This window comes from Pinus tabuliformis, chromosome 9 (assembly GCF_031772625.1).
Source record: "Pinus tabuliformis cultivar Carrire ecotype Pingquan chromosome 9, CPIR1, whole genome shotgun sequence".
NCBI classification, from domain to species: domain Eukaryota; kingdom Viridiplantae; phylum Streptophyta; class Pinopsida; order Pinales; family Pinaceae; genus Pinus; species Pinus tabuliformis.
This window is the reverse complement of record NC_142307.1, coordinates 1,059,232,936-1,059,243,804: the sequence shown is the minus strand read 5'-3', so window position 1 is coordinate 1,059,243,804 and position 10,869 is coordinate 1,059,232,936.

Sequence of the window (10,869 nt, the reverse complement as noted above, 5' to 3'; positions counted from 1 at the left end):
CCATGATCCATATGTCTAAAAATAGACTTTGCACCAAAAATAGCCTGCGGGCCCACTTAGTGAAGGCAACTTCTTTTCACTAAGCTCCATCATCTTGTTTCATTTTCAAAACTGCTCTCTTTTTGTGGTTATTACTCGATTATATAACTTGCTTATTAGATTTACTATCAGGTTCATTCTACTCAACCACTTGTTATACAAATTCTATGGCATTAGTTGTGCAATCGACACACTGGAAAATCTTTCAATTCCATGCCAATCCACCTTATTGTTTTAACCACTGTGCACCTATGGGTAGATTTTTCATAATTCCCATTCTTCCAGTGATTATGGATTCCTCAATTTAGTTGGATATGAGCAGATGCCCCTTCATCTTAGTTCTCCACTTGTAGTTGGATTAATGTAATCCTCTCTCTACCCTATGGTGATGTTATATAGCTGATCTATCACACCCTCATCCAAGTCTTCTTCCACCTTATCAATGAATCTTTTCCATGAGATTCTATGATAACAGTGCCACATTCTCTTCTATCATATTGTAAATACTTCTTATCATAATTTGAACAATGATATAAAGATCAATTGGGCATGTAATAGTCATTAGACATGAGAGAGTCATGAGTGTAGGTAAAAGGTCACGATAGGTGAAAAGTCACCTCATTTCTATAAATATACCCTCATTATCCATTTGTAGGGGACTTTAGCACTTGAGATAGGACTAGCATTAGATAGCTAATTTGTGTTCAAGGACCTAGAGGCACTCAACTCCTGACAACTAGTAGGGTGAGTTGTGGTGAGGTTAGGGTTTTTCTTTAGAAAATGATATGAGTGGCCCATGTTCCGCTGTTAGGATTTGATGTTTTGCAGGACATGTACTTATATTTTTAGTAGCGTTAATAAGAAGCTCTCCTCTCTTGTCATTGGTTCCCATTCACTCCCATGGTGGTTGTAATGGATATTTGGTATTTCCATTATGTGTGTATGTGTGATTGAATGTTAGTGATTTAATTATGAACTAATTCCTTGCTATTGCATGTATGTTTGCTTTCGAATCTCTGCTCATGTATTCCATGCTATGCCCGTAACTTATTGTAAACTGATTTGAAATTAATCTCTGGAACTTTCCTATTCATGCATGTCTCAGATGGTTTTAGTTCACTAATCCTTCTTGCGTCATGCTTCTTATTATTTTTGTTGTTGTTACAATCTTGTATCTTTTTCTGTAGGTTGTTAATCTTGGGTTGACCTTGTTCCCATTGTCCTGGCATTTCTTTCTTGCCCTCACTCTAACATATTCACATTTGAAAACTAGGAGCAAAGATAACATGGTGGTAGCTGAGCCCACATACTGGAGGGCTCCTATCTCAAAAGGTGTGAGGTCTAATTAATACTTCACATCGATGAGACCCCCTAGCTATTGGCGAGATTTTTTTCCCATCAACAGAGTTTTAGCGCTAGAAGGACGGCCAAATGACAAGCTAAACTTGTGGAGCCCCTATCTTGACATCATATCTTGAAATGGATCCTTCCCCAATCTCTATCCCATATTATTTTTCTAAAAGTCTTAATCTTTCAGTCCCTACGGAAATAGTTCATCACTAGTCATAGAATAAGTTTGATGACACAGGTGGAATAATTGTACTTAAAGATACATGTCAATTTCTTCATTTTTTTAATGAAGTACATTGTGAAGATGTTTCTTCCAAACTTTTCACCCTAACACTTGGAGGTCGCGTCAAGGAATGGTGCAAAACTTTGCTAGTTGTGTCTATCGATTCTTTGGAGCATTTCATCAAGGAACTTCATCATGCTTTTGACAGGTATGATTTTCAAAGTCTATTTAAAAATATCAACGAGCTTAGATGGAAACCATATGAATATTTGGAATATTTTGCTGATAGGTTTTTCCATATTTGTTATCAATTTCCTAAAAGAGACATGGATTAGATATATTTGAGTAAAACATTTCGGCAGTTGGTTTGTATTTATTTGTAACAATTTCAATCTGAAATGAATCATGATTTTGATGATAATCTGCAAGTTACAAATCAACCATATTTTATCCATAATTTTTTCTTGCCAACTTATGTGAGTCGGGAAAAATCACAAGCCTATAAGGAGGAAATTACTTCTTGTGAAATTCCACATCCTCCTTCAGCTTCATTACCTAATGAAATTTTTGTCATTAACAATTTAGGTGATGAAAAGTGTTTGCAGGAAAAGGAACCAAGTTGTCTTGATTTTGGATCTCTCATACATCTTGTGGAAATTGGACAACTTAAAAGTCAAGTTGATAAAACACCCCTCCCTGTTGATGAGATACAACTTGAGTCCATGAAACATATTCCAAGATCTATTCCTGGATCTATTCATAATATGCTCCTTCATTCACCTGCTTGCATTGACCTAGAACCTCTATTAAATAATACTAAAGCTGAAATCAACTCCATGGAGCATAACATGCATGTTGATCTGTTGCTTCCTCAAGATGGCTCTAATGTGCAAGATTCGAGTCTTGAACAATTTTAGTTCAAGTTGATGCCTCTTCACCTAAGTATTTTCATCTTTTGTACCCTTATTTATTCGATCAGTTTGATACACCAACGGTTTCTCCAAACCCTTTAAATATTTATCCTGTTGGATTTGATTGCAATCAGGTACATAATGGCATTCTCTCACAATCAAAAGATGAAGATATTGAATCCCTTGTTCATTATCTTTTCAATCTATAAACTTTAACAAGTTGTTGATGATGTTGGACCCGCTAACATTAAGGAAATCTCTCTGATGTGAAGTCCCAATTTGACCTCACACTGTTTGGTGTAGGAGTCCCATCTGGTATAAATGCCCGGTTGTCGAATCCTTAAATATTTGCCTTGACTCTAACTGTCAGCAAGAGAGAGGGATGCAATGGTGTATTTAAAAGAAAGAAGGTGTGCCTAGTGAGTGTTCAGTTGTAAATGTGTTAAGGTTCTTCTACTGTAGAGAGGGGAGAAAAATGAACCTTTAAGTGAGAGGTAATAATACCACCCAAGATGAAACACACAGGAACTAGAAGGATCCATCCAACATCCAACATAATAGTCCATAGTGGATGTGACGTCGTTACAACCAACAAATGAAGAAAGATATGTCTAATATCCCGCGGAATAGTCCACAAGGACGGGACAACAATAACAACCATTACAACACATTCTTAATAAGATAAGTACTAAGATAAATGAAATAGTTCAATTATCTTAGCACATGTGAAAGAAAACATGAAATACAAACATCTGCACAATAGTCTTACAAACATTCATAATCCATGCATGAAGAATGTGGCTTTGAAGGATTTTGTTATTAAGTAAAATTTCCAAGGCACATGTTTACAATTTACATCACTAGCTCCAGTAGTGGAGCATTGGAGCCACTCCTTGCTCCTCGAAGATCTAGCTTATCTCTCTAATGCCTTGTGGGAGGATCCAAGGTGAAAAAGTCCTTTGCTCACACAATGAGGGAGTATATATAACCAAGGGTGACTCTTTGGCTATCCTCATGAATGTTTGAATTCCTATGAATTTTCAACTTACATGACTCTTTACATTCCATGTGTGTCCTTTGGACTTCCACTTTACAATACATTTTGAGTACAATATACATGATCCATAATAATGATGTGGCATATGACCACTCATGACATGACATGACATGACACTACTGACATGGACTACTTGATGATGTGGAAATTTCAAGTCACTGTTGCTGCTAAGTGTTGGATGTCTTCTTGAATATTTTTCCTCTTCATCTTTGCATGGTTTTGTGATGCAGAATCTTCAATGTTCTCCATTCTTGAATAATGGTCGCAAACTAGTGTCCCTTTGATTTCTCTTTATCGATCAACTTGCAAGTTCAACTACAAGAGAGCTTTCAAGCATGCTTCCCTCCTTCTCCATCATCTTGCCATGACATGATAGGGTACATGTTCCTATAATCCACTCATGATGAGATGACATCAATCTGAAAACCCCCTAGTTTAAAATGATGCATTCTGATCCACCAACTGAGTCTGGAACAAGTGACATGCTGGGAAGAGGGACTCAGTGACTGCATAATGCATAGTTCTAGGAGCCAGGGGAAAATCTTGAGCTCTAAGATTGTGCTGTGCGCAACTCAGGTAGGTCTGAGGGACAAGACTGCACAATTTCCAAAGGAAGTGGGACAAGCTGAGGGAATGGGCACTAGGAGAGATAACTGTGTAGTTTTGGGAAACAATGGAGGTTGGGCTACTGTACAAATACACAATTCAAGGACTTAGGGTGTGAGCTTGAATCTTGAGTATGTGAAGTATGCAGTTTAAGCTAGGCTGGGGACATGTCTACACAATTTTGGAGGTCAAGGTCGGGGCTTCGGCACGGAAACTGCGTAGTCCAATAGTCCTGGGAGGTAGGGAATGCACATTGTGTAGTTACAAGAAATAAGATCATAGCTAGAGGACTGAGACTGTGCATTTCACAACTAAGGAGAGGCTTGATGAAGCTAGGTTGCTTGATCGGGAAGTTTTTCCAAAAATGGATAAGCGTGGGATCGATGAGATAGGTGTGAACGGTGATGAAATTTGACTGTGATCACACACTTAGAATAATTTGACGACACAAAAACATAGATCATCTGAACACATGAACATGGAAGTTCCCTCCATGTGACAACTTTACGACAAGGTACGACAAGTGCGACACTTAAGATAGACTTTGGGACGACCGTGACGACACTTGTGTGACAATGCTCAGAACTGTGTGCATGAGTGCGGCAAATGTTTACATAGTTAGAAAAACTCATATACACATAGACATACCTTTGAAACCATCAGAATAGGCTTGTACACAATACACAACAACCAAACATGACAATAATTTACCCAACATGCAAAAGGGAACAAAACACTTCAAGAAATTTCATGAAATAAGCTTTAGTTTTTGTGATAACAATGTACAAGACCAAGGAAGGCTCCAAAATTGAGTGTAAGACAAAATTTTGGAGAGTGTTGCAACAACTACAACACTTGGTGACACATTGGTTGAATTCCAACTTCTCTATCTCGATTAACTTCTTCTTTGCAGGGCCTCAGTTCTTCAGGGAGTATTGATTCATCGTGCAGATTACTTTGGTCTTCCCACTTACCCCACGAATAGACACAGTCCTATTTATACCTTCTCGGTTGAACACAACATAATATTCAACATTATCGCAATGTTTCAAGTTGGGAAGGGTAGTGTAGCTTGCAAGCTTTAGACTTTTAGAGCATAATTTTTCATCTCTAGTGTTGCTCTATTGCTACCAAGCTTGAAGAGTACCCCGACGGAGTAACTCAGGAACACAAACATTAATTTGCTGCCAGTGAGCTTGGATAGTACCCCGATAGAGTTTCTTGATTCACTTCTCTATGCAGAAACACTTTCTCTTCTTTCACCTTTATTTATTTATTCTAGAGAGGACTGTGCATCGACACTTATTTATTTTGGCGTAAAAGAGGGGTCCTGACTTATTGAGAGTAGGAGAGGTTGTTCCTTCAGAGAAGCATATAGAGACCTCTGATGTAGGTTTTCTACTTTATATTTTCCCCTTCTTCACTTCTACTAGTTGGATAAGCAAGAAGACACTGAAACATAAACGCCGAGTGTAAGCATGAGGTTTCCAGAACGAATATGAGTTCATGGTTGGACCAAAACTCTCCTTACGGATGGATCGTATTTTCCGTCGGAACTTCATCGGCCAAAAGATATAACCAACACAAGGAAGACAAACTGGAGGTTATCCAAATGTTGAAGTGTCACGAGAATCTTTAGAATTCATCCACACACATACTTAGAAGCCACAACATGTACATGCACAACACTTATTCACATGACGAAAACAAAAAATAATTCAAGCAATTAAGAAAGAAAAGACTATGTATACAGTGTAGGGCGCAACCCCAAATCTTCATTGGAAGTAATATTTAAGTCTTGGCCATTGGCATGGAGAGAGCCAATCTTCCTGTCAAGTGATTGAAGATGATAAGTGTGCTGCCCAAGCCTTTCATGCACTGTGAATGGCCTAATCCACAGGGACTAAAACTTAGTGTGTTCGTGTTTGTCCTCGTGGGCTTTATCCCACCTCAAGACTAAGTTACCCACATTGAATTTGTTCTTCCTTGTAGACTTCTTGTTGAACCACCTCTTGATACAATTCTGGTGAAGTGAAAAATTTTCATTGCTTTCAACCTTTCTTTCTATAGATTGTGAAGGGTGTCCATCCTACGCTGCACTAACAAACATGGCTTGCATTGGGATTCTTGTGAGAGTTGGAGGGTAGGCAAGTAGATGTTGGGTGGGAGGATGGCTTCTTTTTTGTACACTAGGAAGTAAGGGGAGGTGTTCATTAAAGGCTTCAACGTGACTTGGTCAGCCCATAAGGCATTTACCAAAGTGGAGTGCTAGTTTATCTACTCAGAGAATATGGTCTTTTTGATAATGCGGATTAGGTTCTTGTTCATAGATTCAACAAGACCATTCCCCTATGGATAATAATTGGCTGAATGTTTTAATACAATGCCATTTGCCAATGAAAAATCGTAATTCTTAATAACGATAAGTATGTTGCAACGTAAAAAACAAGTGAAGTAGGAACACTAAACCTGGAAATGATGTTTTGCCGAAGGAAATTTTATGACTTCCTGATCATTCACGTCTTTGAGTGAAACTGCTTTTGTTCACCATGTGAAGTAATATGTGGTAGTAAGGATGTAGTGGTGCTTCTTTGATGAATGTGGAAAAATTTATCCAATAATATACAAGCCCCATTGTTGAAAAGGTTCTTCCACTACAATGGGTTGCAATGGGGTGACTGACTTCTTGTTTCTGCTGGCATACCTCTGACAAGTCGGACACTTGTGGGCGTAAGCATGAGCATCTTTGAATAATGTAGGACAGTAAAAGCTGGCCCGCATGACCTTATGCGCCATTGTGTTGCTTGAAAAGTGTCCCCCGACTGGTCTATCGTGGAGATCACGCAATACCTTTTTTTAATCATGTGCTTCCAAACACCTGAGCAGTACTTCGTTGTGGTGCTTTCTAAGAAGCACCCCATGCACCAACTGATTTGATAATGCTTTAAGTCAGAGTTATCTCTTCTACCATGTGGAAAAGTGGGAGGGCATGGTGTCGTGCTCAAGGTATTGACGCACATCAACATACCAAGAGTTTGTTCTAGTAGTGGGGAAGGCTCGCTCAATGTTGTACATCTCAATTTCTTGCTCCCATCTTGAAAGGTCTTATTCTTCTTTTGCGTTCACTGCTTCTACCACTAGTTGACAAAGACCATGGCCCTTGATTGTGTGAACTGGCTTGATCTCTAGATAATATTCGTGCAACCTAGTCATCCAGTTCACTCTCCTTTCACCGAACTCTTGTTGAACGAGCAGTGATCTGATTGCTGGGTGCAGAACAAAGACAATGCAATGATTCTTCAATAGATAGGGTTGAAAGTGCTTTACTACCTTGTATACCACATAAGATTGTTTATGCATGATGAGGTAGTTAAGTTTTGGTCCTTGCAGACTCGTTCTCATGAAAGAGATAGGCCGCTCATTGTTAAGTTCATCCTTTTGGGTGAGTACAACGATGAGAGAAGTGTTAGAAGCAAAAGTGTAGAGAAATAAATATTTGTTGAAGTTTGGTGTTATAGACATTTTTGTGCCTTACAGCATGAAGCATGAAATGTCCATAATCAAAAGGATCCAAAGTCCCTAAACATGTTGTTCTTACCCCTAGAGGAACAAGGTCAGCAAACCACAGCACTTCAAATCAGTTCTCCACCTGAAAACACTCAAAAACAAGTAATTTCGGGATCATGTCAACTGCTCCACTGAGCATCTGCGCTGAATGTCAACTGCTCCACTCTGTACCTGCGCTGAATGTCAACTCTGATGAAGGCTACCTGCACTGGGCGAGATTGGCCAAGTGGCACAGTCATTCTTCAAGGTGTCAATGCCCAGGAAGCTTCCAAAATGACACTTGGATCAGGGAATTCGCCCAGTGATGTGTAAGAGGTTCTTAAACTCCAAGTGGAAGCAAGGATCTCCAAGTGGACTCAAGAACTGAAGTATAACTGAAGTGGGAGAGGACACTAGTCAGCTTCATGCCAGCCTCAAGCTGACTCATCCTTTCTCCAAAACTCCTATATATAGAGCTCTCTCATGAGGTCTCAAGAGGCTGGAATTTTGTGAAAGCAAGGAAGTGCTGTTGGTTTGAGTTTAGAGCTATTGGGTGATTGCTTTGAAGGAGGTGAAGAGGAGATTTCTTTCTGCTGGGAGGTGTTGCTAGATTGGGCCTCTTATGGTTGTAACACTCTCAGAACTTTACTTCTTCCATTAATAAAGCATTTGAGGTTCTTCTATATGCATGTGTCTCAATGATGTATTGTTGTACTTGTGTATTTGATTTATTCTAATCCTTGAATCAATTATGAATGTATGCTTCTTGTAGTTTCCCTCTCTTGCCTTTTTGCAGGATCTTTGTGTAGCTGGGCCAGTGAAAGAGCAAGGAGCTGGGAGCAAGCAGCAAGGAGAGAAGATTGGATCAATCATTAGCGGAAGACATCGGTTAGTGGATCTCTTTCTCCCCTATTTACTTTCATAAAGAAGAAATCTTAGATAGCTTTGCTTTCAGTTGTTGCTGAGGTATTATCACCCTTAGAGTGGGATAGGGTCATTTCGTATTGGATACTTTTCCCTACAACAAATTGGCGACTCCGCTGGGGACCGAACCCAGAATCTCTGGTTTCGCAGACCAGAGATTCTAGATAGCTTTGCTTTCAGTTGTTGCTGAGGTACTATCACCCTTAGAGTGGGATAGGGTCATTCCGTATTGGATACTTTTCCCTACAACAAATTGGCGACTCCACTGGGGATCGTATCTTGTTGGTTGTTTGTGTTTTTTGCTATTCATTTCATAAACACAGGGAGTACCGAATCGAACTGCATTTGGATCTTTCAAATGCAAAGTAGAGGGCAGCTACTCTAGCTCAGTTTTTGGGCATGTTTATGATTTGAAGAGCTGATCCACAAGGACTCTGAAGCTCTTAGTGATAGCTTTTCATCCTCCTAATTATCCCTTAGTGTGTACTTGACTGATAGCTTCTGATTTGGCCAAAAACTGTGAATTTTTGAGCAATCTCTGACCCGGAAACCAAGAGAAACGCAAGTTTCGTTCTTCAGTGCAGGCTGTGTGAAGTCTGTCTGCATTTCAGCGCAGTTCCTGAAGGGGCTACCCACACTGAATGTCAAACTGACAGTGTATTGCCTGCGCTGAACCAGTCTTGCCTTGTGCTACTGGGGTTTCCTACTGTTTCTTGCCCTGTTTTCACCCTTGTTTTTGCTGCCTGTTACCAGTCAATGTACCTATCTGAAACCAACTTTCCTTGCCATTATTCCACCTCGGTTGTATAAAGAAACTGTGATTGTTCTTTGTGTATTTCTTGTTTCATTTACAGTTTCCCATAATGAAAAGCGAACTAGTCTTGCTGTGGCCTCTTAGATCCAGAACTGTGATAAGTGTCGTAGTGGTCTTAAGAGTTAGTTTGTTTGCTGTTCATAGCTGATTGAGCTTTTGCTTTCGTCATATGGTTTGAATTTATATATTTCTAGTGTCGAAACAAGTAAATCTTAAGGTGTCTTTTGATTTTGGACAAGCTTGTTTGCTTTCACTTGAAATTGGATTCAAAGTTATACAACATCTTTCTTTTTGTAATACATCAACATTAAGAAAGAGAAAAGAAATACCTGCATTGTGCATGTGCATTTGACAACTTGCATGTTGATTTAGGGAAAAGTGCATTAGTGTGTGCTCTATGATCTGTGTGAAAAGATGATGTCTTTCTTTTCCCTCAGTAGTTAAGATTTTCAAAGTTGAAAGATTGAAAAGCTTGCTTATCATCTTAGACTGCATTTAGGAAGTTGTATATACATCTCGTGGTGATCCTTAAAGGCAAACTGCTAAGCAAGATCAACTTAAAATGAATTGAATTTACATAACAACGCATTGAAACATAACGAAAACACATAGAGGTCTAAGCTAGAGACGTGTTCGGCGTCGTTAAACGTGATATGTTAGCGTTGAGTGGTTGGGTGATTCCTCCACGGTGAAGCGATAAGTATCAATACGGACTTGTGCTCCCACGTACCGTTGCGTATATATTGGGAGACCCCTATAGGAACAAAGCCTTTATCCTTAGGAAGCCGTGTCAGCCGCCCTACTGATCGCGATGCAGTGAACACAGCATTCACGAAGATCGACCACCCGTACCGTAAAACGTATTCTGTGGTTTCGCGAAAGGTTCGGTACACCCTCTGCCTAGATCTCCAGAGTAGTTTCTTTTGGCCTTTTTAAAACTCTATAACTGAAAAAGTCCATCCGAACATTTGTCACTTCGGGCTCGTTAAAACATCGAAGGAGACTAGAGTCATCTTTAGATTTTTCTCGACTCTTAAAAAGTGAAAAAGAAAGTTGTGTCTAAAGCGTCGTTATAAAATTCATTTTAAACGGAACATAATCACCTCTTATTCCCGCGTTAATCTATAGGTTGAGAACATGGAACGCCCCAACCAAGGAATTCCGCATGATGGAAATCCTAGTCCTTTCTCCTCTTGGGGAGAAGTTGGTGCGCCCCATATGGCCACATTGTCGCTTCCAGGACTGACAATTGGCCTGCCAATTTGGCTATTCTCAACCAATGTAGTTCAGAACACCATGGTTCCTGAGTAGTCGAGTCAACATTTAGATCAGTCTAGAGCTGCCCATCAGCCTTCTACTTCCTATAACTCTTCCTCCAATCCTTCGTCTTCGCAAGGTA